This window comes from Tachypleus tridentatus, chromosome 1 (assembly GCF_004210375.1).
Source record: "Tachypleus tridentatus isolate NWPU-2018 chromosome 1, ASM421037v1, whole genome shotgun sequence".
Lineage (NCBI taxonomy): Eukaryota > Metazoa > Arthropoda > Merostomata > Xiphosura > Limulidae > Tachypleus > Tachypleus tridentatus.
In genome coordinates, this window is record NC_134825.1 from 143502533 (window position 1) to 143524920 (window position 22388).

The window sequence follows — 22388 nt, forward strand, 5'->3', positions numbered from 1 at the left end:
CCGAAAATTAGTACATCATCTATTAACATCAAACATTTTTTTTGGGATATTGCACTATTTAACAAAATTTTTACTTTTTCTCTTTCCTGGGCAGAAAGTGTTATTTCCCAATTGCTTATGCCTAAAGTAAATGGCAAAGACTTATCTTTCTTTTCAATCTTTCCTTTTGTAACCTTGGAGCGTATAACAAAAACATGATGGGAGACTATATTTTGGGGCTGATACGTGAAAGTGATTTACATTACAATCGCAAATCTCGAAAAACTACTCACTTCTAAACATTTTTGTTACTTTTTGTGTAACTTTAGTATAAATACATGTAAATCTTCATTCATATGTTGTCTTATTCACACCTTTTGTAAATGAAAATGTGCAAATTTTCCCATTTTTACACAGAAAATAGGTTAATTTCTAAATTTCATTATCCAGGTCACAAAAGCGAAGTTTGAAGGGAATAATGGCCATTTTCTGTACCTTTACAACGTAAGCAATTAAGAAATAACACATACTATCAAGGAATAAAATTTGTGTTACATAGTGTTATTAATATCATCCATAAGTGTACATAAATTATCACTTGAGGTGACAATAATTTCAGTCAATCTCTCATTATCCATATTAGTTGAAAGAAGCTACTTCAGGAAGAGTATTCGGGAACAGGCATATGTAAGTTAGAATAAAATAAGTAAGTTTAGTAATAGTGCTAAACTTACTTCTGAACTTATTAAAATATATAAATACGTCTTTCATATTTTTAAATATTACGATTGTAAAAGGCCACGTACCGATTGAAAAATAATGCATTCCTCTAGCCAGTATATGTCTAGTTCTAAATTGGTGGTTTCTAGGGTGGTCCAGAGTAGTTCCTAGAACTGTCACTTTAAAAGATAATTATTTTAACGATGAACATCTGCCAAGAAACAGCGTTGATACTATTACGTTACTTCTAACATTAACCCCTGATAATCAAAGATATAGATCATCAAAAATATCAACAAACTGTCACATAAGTTCTGTAAGTTTTCATTTATCAATTCTTACGTATGAGACTCTATTCATATTTCACTACATGTTTTGAGTATTATGTAACAGCTATTTTCAAATATCTCAATGATATCTACACTTTCAGCTTCAAAATATTTTATATTAATTGGAGCAATTTCCTTGGATAATTTCATTACCAGTGAAAACTGCTGTTTTGGACAGAGATATCCATTCTTTCATCGATTTATTCCTAATTACAAACTTGCTCTCTAACTGTCTTTGCAGGTACTTCATTTTAACAGTAACAGTATTTGACTAATCACCTGTTGATGTTTATTGACAGTATGTTTCAAACCAAATACTTTACTGCTATTTATCACACGATACCTTTTTGTTTCAGTGGGGAAGAGTTAATAAACCAATGCTAACGTTCTCCTATCATCACATAGAAAGGACTTATTTTGTAAACTTACCTTCACAAATTCAACATTCGTAATTAGTGTATGTATGTCTATGTTACAGATTTATTCTATTTTTCGAAGTTTCTCAGTGGATCATCGAAACCCAAGCACTCACGTAAAGCTGTAGGTTTCATTGAAGAGATAATTTTGATATTTTTTGCAAACTTATGAATGGTATTCATCAATGATATGCTAATTTTTCGTAAGTAGTTATAGGCATTGTAGAGGGTCTTGTGCTGGTAGAGTATCTTCATGAGTAAGAGGGATCATTATTTTTTCTAATTGTGAATATACATATAATCTTCTATAAACAGTTTAAATTAAAGGTATCATTCAAACTTCCAGACAGAACTATTGTCTAGTGCTCTTGTATATATGATATGTTTTCTTGTCATCATTCAATCAATATTTATAACATTTTGTCTTGCCATAAGTCAAGGATTATATATGACATTTTGTTGTGTCATCACTCAACCAGTATACAGTGCTGTGTAAAAGTGTTTGGACAAAACGTATTTTCTCATTCTTTCCATTTTATGGAGTGTGACGGATTTACTATCATATATTAATTTTAATGTCAACGTCTGTTTCAGTTAAGTATATAACTTGAAATAGAACTGTTAAATGTGTATTGCAAAATTCCCGCCTATTCATTAAATTTGTACAAGATTCTCGAGTGTAAGAATGAACAATGTATATATGTATGTAAATATTAGCATTTTTGTCTCAGATAAAATGTCTAGAAACTCTCTTCTTAAGCTTGTAAACCAGCCTCACACACCAAGAGACAGTATATATTGTCGATTTACTACAATTGGTATCCTATAATCCTCGAAAGCTATAATTATGATTACCGCTTATTAATTGAGATGCTACAGATATTTGACCAAGAATATTTATAGATTTGAACACTACAAACCGTTTAACTTCAGCTGATTAACATCGAACGTTATTATTTTTACGAAGATATATAACTTCAGTGGTGAAAATATTAACATGTGATCAGCGAACTGTTAGCTAGCTCTTTACTAAGTGAAATGTACCTATTTTAACTCAAAATTAATTCGCTCATCGTGAGCTGTGTATAAAATATTCAGTTCAACACCAGATTGAAGACTCAATATTGTTTGTAAGTTTGTAAAATATATAAATCATTATTTGCAATAACTATTTGTAATAACAATTATTTTAAATTGTGTTATTGTTTGTATGTTAAAATACATTACTATTAAGAAATAAAATTGTGAGTACCAATCTTCTTGGCAAATATCACAAATTTGATACATCTTGACATTTAATTAACTTCTAAATGCAAATTTAACTCGATCTTAGGATATTTGAAATCGTAATGTGCAACATAATAAATTGGAAGCTCGTCTATATTAGCCAACAGAGGCTGATTTTTCCGTGCCATTACCTGTTGATAACTGAATGAAACAGAGTGAAAATGCTTGCCATTCTTTAGAATTGCAATATACTTGTACCAAGGGCATGTCATAAGGGCTCTGTTTGAATGAACTTGTTCATTACATTTAGGGTCTGAAATAACTGTCTTTGTACCCCATGCACTATTTTAGCTATATAAAAAGAAGCTAGCATGTTGTTATTGGTATATGCTAGAAGAAATCAATTTGGTAGCACTCTGCAAATACACCTTGATAAAAACAGTGTTTAACACTATATATTAAGTTTTATTGTTATGTCATGGCCCAAACAGCTTGGACAATTCTCAGTAAAGCAGAGAATTTGCATGGAAGCTTCAGGTGATGCTAGTTGGACTCTTTGACAAAATGTTGCAGGATTGAAATACTCACCAAATACTATCAAATACACTCCTGATCGTGATACCGAGACAGATAAGTCCGGCATGCCAAAGTGGTTAAGGCGATCTACTCGTAATCTGAGGACCGCAGGTTTGAATTCCCGTCGCACCAAACATGCTCGCCCTTTTAACCGTGGAGGCGTTATTATTTGGTAAAACAGTAGGCCAAGAGATAGCAGTGGATGATGATGACTGACTAGCTGCCTTTCCTCTAGTATTAACACTGCTAAATTAGGGACAGCAAGCGCAGATAGCCCTGGTGTAGCAGTTTCAAACCTATACTTTGATCTCCAAATTTTGTCAAAAGACAGAATTTTTTTAAAAAGCACAAAACTGGACTGCGTTGACTGTAAAAGGGTGTTATAGACGGATGAATCCGAGTTTGAAATATCTGGTTCAAATTGCAAGTTGTGCATCTGCGGGATAAAGATGATAGATACTTATCTCAAAGCATAGCACCGACCTCGAAGTATAGGGACGTAGTACAGTTTGGGGATGTTTTTTTCTGTTGAGACGACAGGAGATATTTGTAAAATAGATGGAATAATGGATGAGCACAAGTACCATCAGATACTGATCCGTCGTGGTATACCCAATGGTTTGCATATTATTGGCGAAGTTTTCTACTACCAAGAAGATAATGACCCAAAATTCTCACCCAACTTATGCCGAAATTACTTAATCAAGAAGGAAGCACCTGAAGAAAATCAAATAATGCACTGGTCCCTACAGAGCCCTGATTTTAACCCAATTTAGCAGATCTGGGATTTGATAGAACAGGAACTTCACAAATCAAAACTTACTTCCAAAGAAACTTTATGAAAGTGTATTAGAGACATTTGAGCAAAAGACCAAAGGGCATTTTCATCAAACATGTTACAACAATGCCTGACACACAAAATATGAATTGTTTGCTGAGCTCAAGCACTCCTGCTAAGGTTCTGTTGTACTAAATATGAATATTAATAAATGTTGATGTTTCATTTGTGGTTGACCTGCCACTGTTATTTGAAAGTAGCCTGAATTTTTTTTACTTAGTCCTAACACTTACATACTACTGCATATACATACATAAATGTGAGAACGAATTCGTTTAAAAACTAAATCATAAATAAAATGAACTATGGGTCGTTTAAGTTGCGGCTCATGAATATTTAAGAAACAGGATATTTGACCTACCATTGGTTGGCATTATTTGAACAGTAAAACATTATTTTATTGCTCTCCCACGACAGCAATGTGTAAACTGTGGTGTATGCTCATCTGCTAAACCTAGGATGGTAGCACTATACATTGTCCTCAGGAAAATACGAAATACCACTTGCATATATAAAAGTATTGTGATTTCCTTTCTCACATTACACTCATGCAGTCTATGTTTCTTGGGTCCCTGTGTTTGGTACTGGATAAAACTGCTGTGGGATATCAGCTCTCTTATTACACAGGTAATAATTACCAATAAGCTCTGCAGTGCATCAATTCCAAGAATTTTGATGACAAAACTGAGGTTTGCGATAACTACCGTCAACCATTAAGCGAACATAGAACAAATACATTGCATGTTTTGGAATAGCTACAAAAATTCAGTCTTTACAATTCAAGAAATATATACAGAAACATGAAAGTTCATACAATTACGTAAACATTAGATATAGAATAGGAAGTATTATATGATCCATATATCCTGTAGAAGACGCATCACTTATTGTAATTCTGCTACAGTTTTTAGTGAGCTCCACAAAGAGTTGAGAACGCCATATTAAAATAATTTTGAATGTGTAAATCAGAAACTCAGGTACAAAACACAGATGATTTAAAATTTCCATTACAAAAGAAACCATTCTATGGCTATCATATTCAAATCATGTTATTCCTCCATGCATGCTTTCATTAAACCATTTACTATACTAGAGTAATATATTCACAATTCTCATTTCAACGACCAAATCAATCAAAAATGCAGGTGTTGCGTCTATTGGCTTAACTGGTATATCTTAGCATCATTAGCATGAATATCCATTTTATTCATCAGTTGCTTGAGATATGCGATGATTGAATGGATATGTCATGGATGAAACTTGAGTTCATGTGACTTGTGTCTCTTTTACGGGTGAAGATCCTACTTAACAATGGCGTTAGCCACTGACAGTTGTATTTGTGGATTCTCAACAGTTACAAAACACTGCACTTTGTTTACAACATCCGAGGTATAACGTGTTGCAGGTCAACGTGGCACCATATCACGGGTTTCGTAACGTTGTGCCACTTAGGGAGAGAGGGGGAGCTCTTAAGGGTATAAAAATTATACCCATTGCAGACACAAGCAAATAATATATAAAAAACTTTAAAACCCCTTTCTGTATTCTGAATGTTATAATGCTATTATTTGTTTTATATTTTAAAAACATTCTGTCACATCTACCTTACAACTTTGGTGTGCTTAGAGTTTAAATTATTATTCAATATATTAGTTTTCATTAGCCTGAATAACTTTTAACTTCGAAGACTGAAAGAAACTTCGAACTTCCCGAATTCTAAGAGCTATTTTTTATAAAAAGTTTGAAGAGAAAAGAAACAAACTTTACATAAACACAGCAAGTGAATAATATACTTATTAACATAAATCATTTAAAACATTAAACCTCTTCTTTCAGAGCTTTTATGTGACGATAGAATCAACATTTTTTATCTTTTAAAATATAATGTATTTGTAACTTAACCTAATTAATTTAGTTACAAACACAAAGTTTTTAGTACGAAGTAGATGACTGACGTCAGTACTCATAACAGTGTTAGCAGTATGGCGATTGTTACTTCGTCTGTGACTAATCAAACTGATTTGTTTTTGAGAATTTATACCGTTAAAAATACGGTTTCTATACCCGCATTGAGTACTTTTGCGATTAATACAGTCAACCAACCTATTATGATTTCTTTATATTAGTATACGCTTTTGAATGATCGATAACATGTAAAAATATCAAGCTTTTGAAAACTTTTAATGTGCTACCACTTTCTATAGATACTTTAAAAGTTGCATCGTTCACTTTAATAATTTAGATCTCTAGGTGACAGCCCCCTAGGAAATATTTTATTTTAGACAACACTACCTATCAGCAAACAGTTTACTTAAAAGCAAAAATATTGTTTTCTTACATACGATGAGTTAGTTTTCCTTATTAAAATGTCCAGTTTCTCTGAGATTTGTAAATAATTTTAAACGAACGACTCACTTTAAATATAATTCAGTATGCCACCAAACATACGACCGTTCATATTAATAAAAAAGCCACAGTACACGATGGAAGTGATGATACATATATGTACATATACTGCCATCAAAAAGTGTTTATATCACTTACTTATGCTAAATAATGGTAATAAACAAAAAAGTGGGAAAGCTGGAACTTTTCACATCCTTACCGATATTGGCTTGAATTTCGCGCAAAGATACACGAGGGCTATCTGCGCTAGCAGTCCCTAATTTTGCAGTGTAAGATTAGAGGGAAGGCAGCTAGTTATTACCATCCATCGCCAACTCTTGGACTACTCTTTTACCAACGAACAGTGAGAATGACCGTCACATTATAACGCCCTCAAAACTGAAAGGGCGAGCATGTTGGTGGGATGGGGATTCGAACCTGCGACCCTCAGATTACGACTCGAGTGACTTAACCACCTGGCCATGTCGGGCTTTACCGATATTGAAAGTAGAGTGTTAAACAAGCTGTAGATTTCTATATGCATGTAACTGAAAAATTACGTTACACCACAATTTATGTTGGTACCTTTTGGGGATATTTAAAATGATCAGATTGAAAAGATTCTCAGAGAGATCGAACATTGATTTGTAACACGACTACATTTATGTATTCACCAGGGCATGGAAAAACAAACTATATTTTCTCTATACACTGATGATCAGGATGCTCTTTTCGCAGCCTGCTGATTTGGGGATCGAAGTTCTTCACCAAAAATGTTGACCTTTCCAGCTGTTGGGACATGATAATGTGACGATCAATCCTACTATTGGTTGGTAAAGAGTAGCCCAAAACTTGAGAGTGAGTGATGTTATCCAGCTTTTCTTGCTTATACTTCAAAGTTACGACTGCCAGCAAAGATAATTCCCAAATACGTTTGAGTGAAAATCAACACAACTAACAGATTTTGTCTAAACTATAATGTCCTGCCCGTGGTGTCATTCATTATCAAAAACAGTTTGAAGGCACATTACTTATTAAGTAGAGGATTACTATTGTGGTTGAGAAATATTAAGGCTAAGATACAGATATGCACAACTATTCTTAATATGTTTAAAAGCTGAACTGAAGTAAAAAATAGCAGTAAGTATTTAGGTTGAGCTGTCTGACATGAATGAAACTAAGGAAGAACAGCATGTTATGAACAGTGTTTCACAATGCTCATTTGTAACAGTTATTTATATTCTAAATAAAAGTAAATTATTGTAATCATGAGTTTGTCTGGAGAACCTTGAATTAAACATTCTGATAATATTAACATATTAACAAAGTCTCACACGTTTCTGTCAACTTCAAATTTTTAGAACAAAAATATACTTTAGATGTTGAGCTTTTAGAAACACATTTTGTTTAAAGTAAGATCTTGTTTTATCGTTCAGTGGTTGATTTTGTCTGAAGTAAAAGTTTGTTTTATCTTTCAGTGGTTCACTTTGTGTGAAGAGCTTAAAGTTTGTTTGTAGTCAGCAACGAAGCTACATAATGGAATATCTGTGCTGTGCTCACCACGATTATGAAAACCCGGTTTCTAGTGGTATAACTCCCGCAGACATAGCTCTGTGCCACAGAGGAGCGTCAGAGCGAAAAGACTAAAATACGTAAAGATAAGCTTTACGTTTCTGGGAGAATTTACTGTATTTGTCCAAAACAATCAATAGTGTAATATTTCTTGATCTAATACGATTCTACCAGCTTGGTTAGACAACACTACCTAATAATAACGTAGTCGTTATTATTATATTTTTTTATTAATTCTAATTTATCCTAATTTTTATCAATAGAAAGATGTTGGAGTTCTCTTCTTCCTCACGGCCATAATTTTGATCCACTTTATTTTCTTCAAAATCCCAGGAAACTGAAGTTGTGTTACTAACTGTACAACTAGCTCTGTCTCTACTGCCTCGCTGAGCTTCACTACCTCTATCTCTACCACAGATATCACTTCTCGCTCAATCATTCTAGTTCTTATAACTTCTCTTTCCTTACTACAAGGTCTGGCATGGCCAGGTGGTTATAGCGTTCGACTCGTAATCTGATGGTCGCGGGTTCAAATCCCCGTCACACCAAACATGCTTGCCTTTTCAGCCGTGGGGGCCTTATATTGTGACCGTCAATCCCGCTATTCGTTGGTAAAAGAGTAGCCCAAGAGTTGGCGGTGGGTGGTGATGACTAGCTGCCTTCCCTCTAGTCTTACACTGCTAAATTGGGAACGGCTAGCGTAGATAGCTCTCGAGTAGCTTTGCGCGAAATTCAAAAACAAACAATCAAACAATACTAAGTCCTTTATAAATATACATGTGCATTTGAGCGATGTGTTCCCACAATTAAAAAATAATAGATGTTTTTCTAACGTAATGAATCCACATGCTACAATGTGGTGTGAGATAAACAGTTACTTACAGTATAGCATACAAGTGACCTATTGATTCATCTGGGCTGTCTAATCCTCTAAACTAAACTAAAATTATTGAAGAAAATCTTAAATTAGCCCATATCATTCATATACTTATCAAGCTTTCTCTTACCTCACTTAAATTTACTGCCTTCACAATATCCGAAGGCAATACATTTCAGAGACCAACCATCCTTTTAGGAAAATAGTCCTTCTATTCCCGCTACTAATTATTTGAAAAAGTAATGTATCAACACTATTAATTTCCCTTAGAATCTTAAAAGATTCAATCAGATATCTTCTAATTCCTCTTTCTTCCAAAGAAAATAAAACTACGCTTTAAGACTAGGTATTACACGTATGCTTATAACGATCTATGATGTCTTACACGGCAAAGTAGGAAACCATAATTATGATGCCTGACGTAGATAACATTCAAGTGGATGAACAACCTGAATAAAATAGATCGTGATATTTATTAATAAACTATATTGTAGTCAATAAAACAATAATTTTGAAGTTCCTGTTTACATAATCAATAACGTTACTGCATATTACAATTATAAATTATCCACTTTGGCTAAAGTACTCATAATATTAATACACAAGTAATATGAACGTTTTAAATACATTACTGAATAGATGAAGTAGTGATAAACTGTTTAGACATTGTAGATTAATTTGTCAAGATACTATGGTGTTATTAAATTTCTAGATATGTTAAAGTATTGCCATAATCGTTTTACATTATCTTAAATCATTCATTTTATCATGAAAAAAATAGTCTGAGATTCCGTGCCTTCCATAATTCTGTATGATTTAGATGAATGTTTAGGGTCATTTTTCTTGAAGGTGAGCCTTTCACCAGTAGGTGAAATATCAGAACGTGCTGTATGTCTTTGATAAATACTATAATATTTCTTCCTTGCACGTTGTCTCATTAATTCTGTAGAAATCATTAATCTGATTTGCTCCAAACTTTGCTTCCTCATTCCACAATACTACCTTTCACTCCTTCTTGCTTTATATGCTGACCAAAGTAATACTTTTCACAATTAATTAACTCTTGTTTGCCAGATTGAAAGAATCTTTAAAGTGTTTAACGGACACAAAATTTGTTATGGGGAGAAGTCTGTTCTGTAGTTTCAGGAGCTGAAAGTTGTCTATCTCGCTAACTAAATAGATTCATATGTTGCACCATTGTTTTAGATGTTACTTCTTTTCACCTTGTTCGTCTTCTACTTTGTTTGTTTTAGTGATCTATTTTCTCAACAAAATTTAATAAGCACCTTTGTTGAATATTCCAAGCTTTGATTTATAAATTCTCTTTCAGTCAACCCTTCAGCTACCGCTAACACGAAGAGCAGTAAGTGTTTACAAATTAATTTGTTTTCCTTCACGCCACTCTGACTAACAAGGTTTGTGATAATAGCACGGTTTAAACTGTAACCCCGCTGAGGCTTATTATAGACTCGTTGTTTGTTTGTTTTTGAATTTCATGCAAAGCTACACGAGGGCTATCTGCGCTAGCCGTCCCTAATTTAGCAGTGTAAGACTAGAGCGAAGGTAGCTAGTCATTATCGTCCACTGCCAATCTTGAGCTACTCTTTTACCAACGAATAGTGGGATTGACCGTCACATATATAACGCCCGCACGGCTGATAGGGCGAACATGTTTGGTGCGACGGAGATTCGAATCCGCAACCCTCAAATTACGACTCGAGTGCCTTAACCATCTGGCCATGCCGGGTCTACTGACTCGTGCTGATTTTATAATAACATGTGACATTAAGAAATAGATAATTAGCCATTTTATACTCAATCAGGTAATAATAAATAGTTTAAAGTATCTTATAGATAGCTCCATGCTGTCTCATACGCCTCATTGTTTTGAGAGAAAGATGGCTATTTCTTTGCATTCAAAGAGTTATCGTGTTTTATGAACTTTTTTTTATCACCATTTCACCCTTTGTTGATAGAGTTTCACCAAATTCAGCATGAATGTTTGTTAAAATCCATGGAAACTTGTGGTTTCTCACTTTATGTTTTGTGGGCATTTTTTACAGTTAAATATAAGGGAAGCTACTTTTCGTGTTCTAAGATAACCTTTTATTAATCACGAATTTCCTTAACTTCCATCCAGGAAAGGGGTATTCCAGCTAGTCGAGTTCTTAATAGATTTGCTGGTTTGTGTTAACGAATATTCGAAAGCCAATCCATCTTCTGGCTTATAAAATCATCACTATCCAAGTATAATCCAAGGTATAACGCATTGGAGGTTACAGTTGCCCTCGCATGTACCACTATTTTGCCAAATAGATTACCTCAATTGTGGCATATATAAAAGAAGTCTAGCATTTTATGAAAACGTTGAGCATTAATGTTCAACGAAAATAAATTGACCAACTTGTCATTTACCGTAATTAATAACTAATAAAATCATTTTATTATTAAAAATTGAAAGGTATTTTAACAACAGCTTTGCGATATATTCACCAAATCATTAATTTAGTAATGGGTTATCAAAGAACCATTATCTTTTTAAATATTCAGGTGGATTGAATTTTGATGTGAAAGAAAACAACAACAATAACAGTTTACCAAACACTGACTTAGTTTATACCAAAAGTTACCACCTTCACATATACCTTATTTCAGATGGACTGCCTCTGTTAATACCATATCAAACGTAACTCCTTAAATTTCCGAGAAGATAACTTTATTATTAATTATGAAAGCTTTTGCTTTCACGAAATACATCTGTATTCTTGCAAATTGTATTATACATCAAAAAGAAATTACCTATAAATATTATGTTTTCGTGTTATTTTATGAGATAACTGGAGGTTTTAAAACTTGCCTTATATTTATCTTTTTTGTTTGAATTTGTTTGTAGTGAAGCACAAAACTGCACGTTGGGCTATGTCTGCGCTGCCTTCCACGGAGACAGAAAACCGGTTTCTTGTGTTCTACATCCGCAGAAAGACCACAGTGCCACTTGAAGGGGGGGGGGACAACACCTTTATCACGAATATTAAACCAATTATGGCTTACCACGAACTAACTTATGTAATTTTGCTGCAAAGCAAAATATTATCCTTACTATTAAAATTCAGGGTTAAACGTTGGTGTTTTTGTTGAAAAACTTAAATACCTTTTGTATAGTGTTACGTACTATTATTTTTACGTCATGCACATTACGTATTACTGTCTTAAATTTCCGGAAATTTGAATTTGAGCTTAGTAGTTAACTACATGTTAATAAGTATTAACTTTATGTTATTTACCAACATGATTGATAAACACAATTTCTTTTTTTTAACACAAATATATTTTAATATATATAAACACAAAAACACAATACAATTTACAATAATGGTTATTACTAACAGCTATTGCAAATGATAGTTTATATACAATGGTTCCACAAACTTTCAAACAATACTAATTCTGATATCCGGTCTAGAACTGAATATTTTATCAACGATCCAGGTCCACGATGAGCAAATCAATTCTGAGTTAATATTGTCACCCACCATGCTTAAGTTAATTAGTTCGGTTGTCCTCCTAAACGATTTCGTACTTTGGCTACCCTCACACCATTAAAAGTTCACTTCTTCCGGAGAGGATTTGTTTGTTTGTTTGTTTGTTTGGAATTAAGCACAAAGTTACACAATGGGCTATCCTTGTTCTGTCTACCATGGGTATCGAAACCCAGTTTGTAGCGATGTGAGTCCGCAGACATACACTGAGGAGCAATGAAAAAAGGTAAACAAAGGTCGAGTATATTAATTTACTTTAATCATTAAACATGTAGTGCATATTGGATGGATTTACAAGCTTTGATAAAACTTAAAGAAAAAATTACTTTTATACTCCAGATAAATATAACAGAATATACTTTAATTTAAACCAACACAGTGAATCAATCTCAGTGTTTTGAACTTCTTAATGACCGCTCTTTTATGTAACTACTGCATTTGTTCTTTCGCGTAATACTAAGCGATATGTTGATGAATGTTGTGTATATTACATGTGCACATAAATGGTGGAATACAGTCTTGCCCAAATGTTTCCATACTGTTCTATATTGATGTTATTGTCCACGTACGTAGAGTAGTTGTTGAGTAAATGCCCGAGAAGGTAGCGTATGATTAAACAAACACGTACGAGTTGTTATTCTGGTCTGTATAAGTTCTTTTGAAATTTTGTTAGTCGAAACACATTGACATGCCTGTTCTGTGTAAAATGATGTGCTTTCGGTAACATATTTTTCCAAACAGACCAAAGTTTTGTTAAGAAAATTTCTTTGTACTTTTTGTAGAGTCATGCCAAAAGTTACAGGGCATCAAATTGATCGACTTTCCAGAAGTGGTATTAAGCAAACTGACATTGCCATAACAGCAGGTACCCCAAGTGTACTGCAACATTGCCATAACAGCAGGTACCCCAAGTGTACTGCAACATTGCCATAACAGCAGGTACCCCAAGTGTACTGCATCCAGAGTCATGAAATGTCTTCGGATTGCACTAAACATTGTTCCAGGAATGTTTACTGATAGATACCGAAAAACTACAACACAAGATCATCTTGTTTTCATCAGGTTAACACTTCAACGTCTTGCAACACCTTACGACAGGAATGACACAAACACGTTTATTTCAGAGAATTCGTAAGAAGAGTGAATAGCAAACTGACTAAACAAGGTTATTTTGCAAGAAAGGTTACTTGCAAACCGATATTAACCAGAATTCACTGCCGTCACCATGTTACTTGAACAAGACAACATGCGAACTTACAGCTGAGACACTGGCGACAAATCATCGTTTCAGATGAGTCCTGTTTCCGACTTGTTAAAGCTCATGGTAAGATTATGGTAAGTTTTGTTGTGATAGATCAAACGCTGAATGAAACATCTTTTGATAGGCGTCTGAAAATTATTTACTCTTATGATAAATCATTCATGACGTTCATAGAACCTGTTTTAATATTCAAATCACATTGGTAAATGTTTAATATAACATGCATTTATCAGTTTAACAACACTAAATGTATTTTTATTGCATCTTTTTATTGCAACAAATAATCTTATTTGTTACAGAAAATACAAACATTTTGGCTAATACTGTACAATAAAACAAATGCTTCGAACGTAATAAAACTATCTATACACATATACAGGGTGTCTCAGAAACCTCGACCCAATTTATTATTAATTGATTTATTATTCAAATTTCATGTCATTAACAGTCATACATATAGCAATTATTGTTGTGTATTCCATCAACGTATTTTATTTCCTGAAATAGGTACAACTGACATTAGAAATGTGTTTGTTTAACTTTAAGAATATAATCTCTGTTTTCCCTATGGATCAAAACTTCTGAGACACCCTGTGTATATATATGTGTGTGTGTATACATGTATATATACAATTATATATGTATATGTAACCATTTCTGATTAAAAGTCATTTCGGTATGAAGTAAGTTACATCATTTAAGAATATCAGGTTTCCATGTAGAATTAATAGGTTGAATGCCTATGAAAGTTCTGTTTTGTATATCATTCTTTTCCAAAACAAGTACATAAATGTAAAAAAAAAAAAAAACAACTTTAAGATACTATTAACGTAATCTCTGATCAGTTTCCTATTCAGCGTGGCAATTAGCTCTACCTACCAGAAGACACGACAGCTCGATATTTCTAAGCTTCCTTAAGAAGATAATAGATAATTCCGCAGTTACAGTCTACAAGACATTCAGCATAACTCACTCCAAGAAATCACAGAAAGAATGTTTTTATTTTACTACTTATTTCATAATAACTATATCTATCATTGCCAAAATAACCAAGGATGTTAGCTTCATAATCTTCCATATATTGTTTTAAATTACGACCTTTATCAACGATAAAATTCATAACAAGCTGACCTATATGATAATTAAAATGATACAACTATAAAAACAAAATTTCATGCACCATACTTTACGCTAGTCATGCACATTCTTGAATAGAGAACTTCAATTGTTCATCAACAAAGAATATATTTCATAAAATGATATACCTTTAATCAAAATAATGAAACTTAATTACAGTATAAGACATGTAAAAACTATAAGTTTTAAAATGTTTGCATATTTATTTTTGCTAAAGTCAATTGAAATAGAAAACTAGATTAATTTGTTTGTTTGGAATTAACCACAAAACTACACAAAGGACTATTTGTGCTCTGCCCATCGGAGGTATTGAAACTCGGTTTTGACGGTGTGAGTTTGCAGACATACCGCTGTGCCGCTTTGCAGAACCTTTGCAGAAGAAAGTGTTGCAGACAATACTAAACGTTATTATGAATGAAAATGGAATGACTTCTTAAATTATCGTTTCCTAAGATATCTGAATGTGAAAAATTTTAACTTTTCGCTCAACTATTAAAAATCTAGTACTTGCGTTTTCTTGTAGTTATGCTGAAAAGGTCGGATATGGAATATAAGAAAAACCTTAAAATAAATATTATTAATACCCTGAAAAATCAAGTGAGTATTTACTGAAATAACAACTAAAACCATAAATATAATATACAGACAAAATGCCCAATAAGCATATTTCATAATTCAGAATTAATGCTAGTATAATTCGCCCCAGTAGTATGTCTGAAGACTTGCACCGCGAAAACCGGGTTTCGATATCCGTGAGGAGCAGAGCACAGATAGCCCGCTGTATAGCTTTGTGCTTAATTCTAAATAAACAAACAAATTTATCATAATTCAGGAAAATTAAGATGAAGAGTGTATACCTCCAGGAAACACACCAACACTAACTCAGATTTTGAACTCAAATTTTGATTTTTGTATTCGTTCAACACACGATTGTTTTGGGAAGCTCTCAGTGTTTAATGTTCCAAGCTATAAAGACATATATTTATGTTCGGAGGTTGAAATATTCAGCTCCATATTGCTCCTGAAGCTTCGAAAGTTCGATCTAACAAAAGGAAAAAAGTACGCAATAAAACATTTTTCAGTAAAACGTCACAGACCAGACGCGAGACAGACGACTTAAACATAAATTATTGTACAGTTTGTATATTTCACACACAATCGCATTGCAATTCACTGTTAATTAAATCTGCTTTAGTAGGTTCCTAATATATTGTTATAAGAAAACCTAGCGTGTCTCATTTATTTAAATAATTTACTGTCTATAAGATATATCTATATCTCATACCTCTCTTTCTGAGCACCATCTTATGAGCGATTATACCGAACTATTATATACACTGTTTGCAGCTGTGAATAAGGTCTTGTGTATCCCAGCCTGACATCTAACGTCTACAAATACATTTAAAAAGTAATAACACAGATCCACGACAAATAAAATAAGTACAAACTGCTAAAAGAGTTTATAGAATTAGTATAATTATATAAGTAACAAAATCATACATAATACATTAAACACGATGTAATGTAGTGGTGCTATGTTGGCAAAGAATAATACATCTACACATTGTAGCTCATAGTACTGCATCCTAAATTTTAATTGTTAAATACCAAAAAATTTCTCAGAAACTCTCGCCCATTCGCAACACACAGTGACATTAAAACTTGGGGCAGTTAGAACAACTTGTTCGTTATAAAGTACAATGGTCAGAATTGTCTTAAAATTTTTAATATTTTATCTAAATTATGGCAATATGTCAGAAGTCAATCATTTGGACTCCAGTTCTCCACTAACAAATGGTTTGTCTGCCGACTTAAACCGTTATGAACTGGGTTTCGATACTCGTGGCAGGCAGTGTACAGATAATCTATTAGGTACGTTTGTGCTTAACTACAAACAAAACTTTTGACCCCAATAGTCAGTAAAAACAACCTGCTAAATAAATGTATTGTACATATAACTGTAAATAAAAAGTTTGTTTATGTATATGGTAGACTTTAGTTGTATTGTATTTCCCTAAGATTCGAAAAACGGATGCTAATAATTTATTTTTGTTAACTATTCAGCACAAAAGCTGTTTAAGGTGCTAAAAACAAATATCAAGTCCAATCTATTATTCATTTCTCTATATATGGATATATTTCAAATTGATATATCATATATATTAATGATTCTTTTACTTAGTTTTTATACACGTACATGTTTATACTTTTATATTTAGTATTTCGTTTTTAATATGTATTTCGTGTACATGAATATATACATATCTTATTAAAAAGTATTGCTTTCTTGTTAGATATATATATGTATATTTTTTTAGTATCAGTTCCAACGTGGGTTTCGTTTCTTGCCTTATGGCTAAAAGTACTGAGTGTGCATCAAGACACACAGTAGTTTGTCTAGAGACAAAACAACCTGCAGGAGACACTGTGTTTTATGAACAGGAGTGATAGCCGTGTGAGAACAGGTCTAATATTTTCAATACAGTTTCACCTAAGAGTAAAAGTGGACCATTTTTAGATTTTGTCATTCGGATTAAAGACAACTGATTTAGAGAAATAAAGCTATACGTTGAAGTTACATGCAAATATGGAAGTATTGGTTAGGCCGAACAAACTATATCAGCAGTTTTTAGATACGTTTTCAAAATAATCATATAGTCAACAATTATTATTCATTATTCATTGTCAGCTCTCAAGCTAAAACTTACTATTTTATGAAATTCACCTAATTAAAGAGAATTTATTGTCACGTGATATTAGCTTAAGCAATTTGCGTAAATAATGATGCTTGATATGGCTGTATCAAATACATACAGGTAATGACAAGGAGTTATTAATCCAGATTCCATGACGTTACTATAAAGGAAGTTATTACCATTGTTTTACAGAAGAAAACTACCACCATGTATTTTAAAGAACCTAGTTGGTTCTATAAAGTATGGGTCTGTTCAAAATAATAGCGTTGCAATCCTAAAGCTAATGTCACAGTGTGCGACTTAAAGGAATGAACCCAAACCTGGCAGCTACACCCATAGCATTAATCAAAACTTCACAGTAAATATTCATACATTAGTTAGACCACGTGTTTTGTTTTTCCCACCATCGTGTCCTAAATTTGAACAAAAACACGTCCAAACTGACTAACTATCGAATATTTACTGTCAAATTATTATCATTACTATAAATGTTACCAGGTTTGGATTCATTCCTTAAAGTCAGGCCCGGCACGGCCAGGTGGTTAAGACGTTCGAATCGTAATCTGAGAATCGCGGGTTCAAATCCTCGTCGCACCAAACATTCTGGCCCTTTCAGCTGTGGAGGCGTTATAATGTAACGATCAATCCCACTATTCTCTGATAAAAGAGTAGCCTAAGAGTTGACGGTGGGTGGTGATGACTAGCTGCCTTCCCTCTAGTCTAAAACTGCTAAATTAGGGACGGCTAGCGCAGATAGTCCTTGAGCAGCTTTACGCGAAATTCCAAAACAAATAAACAAACAATCCTTAAAGTCAGTTTTTTTTGGGCGCACCTTTACTTCACACCTAATATGTTTCTCATCAGATCTGATTCTATTTCAAATGATTTGTACATTCAGGATTATATTATTCTATTTTAAGTAAAGATTTAATTTAAAAGATCCCCTGTGTGTAGGTAGGCATGTAGATACGTACATTTGATTATTTTTAGGTACATAAGCTGGGCTATTTTATTGTGTGCTTTAATTTTGTGGAAGGTCTATTTTATATTCAAAGATTCACTTGTTATGTGATTTTCAAAGAGTTTTGGATTATATTGAAACGTTTGTTTTAAAGGTTTTTTTCGTATTTTAGTTTGACTGTAATTTAAATAGTGACTTTCAGTATATAATATGAACAACAAGTTAGAGTAAAAGATGTTCCTTGTTTTATTATGCATATGGTTATTAATGTTATTTTTAAAAATAAATGTTATTGTATTATTGTTTTTCCTTATAGACGATTAATTTTAGACGTTTCTAAATGTTAAAATTTTTTATCAACCTTTAAATACATTTTAATATTGTTTTCTTGAATGCTTGTTGTCAACTGTTGGCGGTGGATGGTGATGACTAGCTGCCTTCCCTCTAGTCTTACACTGCTAAATTAGGGACGGCTAGCACAGATAGCCCTCGTGTAGCTTTGTGCGAAATTCCAAAACAAACAAACAAAGTCAACTGTTACCCAAAATTCTCGATGACGTCAATGCACTACAATTTTATTTAGTAACATGCTCATATTAAGAGATAGTGTATAAACACAAATCTCACTAGCCATTTATTCATCTTATTTAGTTACAAGTTCAATTTACTGGTTAGTATTGTAAACAGACATCTCACTAATCTACCCCACAGCTCAGAGCTCTAGCTGACTATACATCTTGTACTTCTGAATTTTACTATATCCTTCAGTATTTATTATCACATTAGATGTTACATAATTATTGTCACATATGCCCATTTGTAACATCTGCAAAGTTGTTAGATCAACGTTAAAATATTTTAATTTTTAGGTTTATAATATAAAGTGACTTGATAATGAACTCTATGCCCAATTTTATCTATCAAAAATCATAAAAAAATCTGAAGCGTACAATGATATCTCGTTACTAAAATATGTACTCTTTCAATCGCACAGTACACTTCTGTGTTGGATAGAAAATAATGGAGTGTGATTGGCTTGTTGTGAATTTTGCTAGAAAAAAAAAAGAAACTTATCTAAGAACAAAATGTGACTACGTGATAATAGTAACTAATGTTTATGATAACTATATTTAAATATATTAAAAGTTTTGTATTTAATGATGACGTTGTTTTCTCTCTCTGCTAATTATTAAGTTTATCAGTAATGTCCGAGTGTCAAAAGCTTGACCACGTAAATGAAAGAAGAAACTTAAACAATATTGTGACTACAATATTCTATTGTTTCGTGACTTTATGCTCTCACTTTTCTTACAGAATTGATACCAACATTCAAAAGAGAAATAGGATTCTTATTGTTCGAATACCAGATTATTAACTAAACCCTAATTTTGATTTCCTAGAAATAGCTAAAAAAAATGAAAAGACCTTCTATAAAATCTTATTATGTACGAATACCATATGTGAATTGCTTGTGAATTTACAGGAAAAGAAGGATCCACTATATTATTAGTGTAACAGACACCGTCCATTCGATAAAAACTACAAATCAAACTAAAGATAAAACAGAAAGAAACTACAAAGTACACAAATGGCGATCTGGCGTGTAAGGAACTTCATTTCTGTTTCCAATGAATATCAGGTTAAGTGTCTTTAAGAGAAGTTTCATTCTGAGATAGCAGAGAAAATGTACACTTTCTAGACAACGCAATGAGCACTTTTCACAACTGTAAATAGTATCTATTAGCATGTAATTTCGATACCAAAAGCTTAAAACTGGTTTTTACTGGTAAAAAGAAAAGAAATACACACCTACGCTGAACTGTGGTCCATTTGATATATTTCTTGTAATCTATTAAAAAATATCATGTTAAATAAATAAGTTCGTACAATACTAAGTTTGGTATTGTTTGTTCAAATGTTAACGATTGAGATGATCAGTACATACTGTCTATTAAAATTCTAATTAATCACTTCCGATATTGTTATTATATAAACGCTTTTTCTCATAAGGTGAATCGCGATTATAATCGCTTATACTTTTCATAAGATATATGCATTAAGACTATAGTGTTTTTATGACTACATTATCTATCCAAGCAATATGATTTTTTAATGTATTGCAGGGTATTGTAACAGCAGACGAGCTGTGTCGTTTCACAGTCAAGATCATCCTTTCATACATGTTTTTTCTCTGAAAGTAAATCAATAAGAATTGATTTGATACCAGCAACAAGTTAGATACAACTAACTTAATACCTTACGACAGAAACGTTACTTAATTGATCCCAAAATTTCGTTGCAAGCTATAGATGCACTATTTGATTACACCATGTAACACAAATTTTGATCCTGGATAGTATGTGTTATTTCTTAATTGCTTATGTTGTAAAAGTACATAAAATAACCATTATTCCCTTCAAACTTTGCTTTTGTGACCTGGATAATGAAATTTAAAAATTAACCTATTTTCTACGTAAAAAGAAGCAAATTTGCACATTTTCACTTAAATAATATCTGAATAAAACAGCATATGAATCAAGATTTACATGTATTTATTCTAAAGTTATATAAAAATGTTTAGAAATGAGTAGTTTTCGAGATTTGCGACTGTAATGTAAATCACTTTCACGTATTAGCCCCCAAATATAGTCTCGGCATCCGACTTTGTTAGACCAAGATCTCTGATCAAGTCATTGAGGTCTCTTTGGTTGGGGTAGCATGGGTTTCTCACACCAGCTGCCCCTCTGAAATTGTAATCTGATCTTCAACATCTACCTCCTCTTCTGATTTGCTGCTTTCTCTCTGGCGGAGTGGGTACAGGGAACTCATGGCAGTGTGGCACTGAGACGATGGATGATGGATACATGATAGCAGATGCATTATTGCCAGCCCGACGTTTGGAAGGGTCCACCATGCAGAGGTAGCAATTGCTTGAGTGGTCAGTGGGTTCACGCCAAATTCTTGAAATAGCGAACTTCATGTCTCTCCTTTCCCCTTTGTACCATCCTGCAAAAGATCAAAATAAAATTGTTATTATGAAGAATAAATTTATTTCATCTACAACTAATGTGTAAGAGGTTCATGTAAAATATTTTATGTGATATTTTTTATGCTACTGGAAACTTAAAAAAATGATATTTAAATTTTAAAAGGTCTAAAATTTGTATAATATAAAATCCTACTATTAAAGCAAGCAAACACTGTCTATCTTACCTTCTAGAGTTTTCTTGCAGTGCTTGCAGGTAAAATGAGGTGCTCAGAATTTGTCTTTATCCCCGACAGGCATGCCAAAATATGCCTTGTAGGCTTCACACATTTTAGCAGATGCTGTTACATGGTACTTTTTAGCTCTTGTCTTGATAAATTGGTCACATACATAGCAGAATGCGTCTGAAGAATGCTTGCAGCTTCTTGATGCCATCTCTGATAACATCAGATAGGTCTATATGTTCTCTTAGGGAGTTAGAACTAAACTAAAGTGGTGAGTGGTGAGCCCCTGTATATATATTACTATGAAAAGTTCTAGAAAATTCTAAAAGATTCTTGAACATTCTCGTAAGTTCTAGAACATTCTAGAAAATTCTTGTGAGTTCTAGAAAATTTTCTATCAACTACTCAACACTGAATCTACCTGGAATGTTCTGGAAAATGGGTAAATTTGAAAATTTCATCACCCAGTTCACAAATGCAAAGTTTGATGAAAAAAATAGGTCTTTTACAATTACCTTACGTATAAGCAATTGGGAAATAACACTTTCTGCCCAGGAACAAGAAAAAGTAAAAATTTTGTTGCATAGTGTTATCCATCCATCCGTTAATTGATTCTAAATTTCCCAATGCTCAATAAAAATTGGATAAAATGTTAATCACAACAC

The 22388-nt window shown here is 32.9% G+C and overlaps 1 long non-coding RNA gene across 1 annotated transcript; it reads left to right on the plus strand.

The window, feature by feature from the left end:
• Positions 1-13670: 13670 nt before the first annotated feature.
• Positions 13671-21887, plus strand: LOC143225949 (uncharacterized). Its single transcript, XR_013014210.1, has 3 exons — positions 13671-13793; positions 17175-17311; positions 20637-21887. It is a non-coding gene; the product is annotated as an uncharacterized LOC143225949 (long non-coding RNA).
• Positions 21888-22388: the final 501 nt, after the last annotated feature.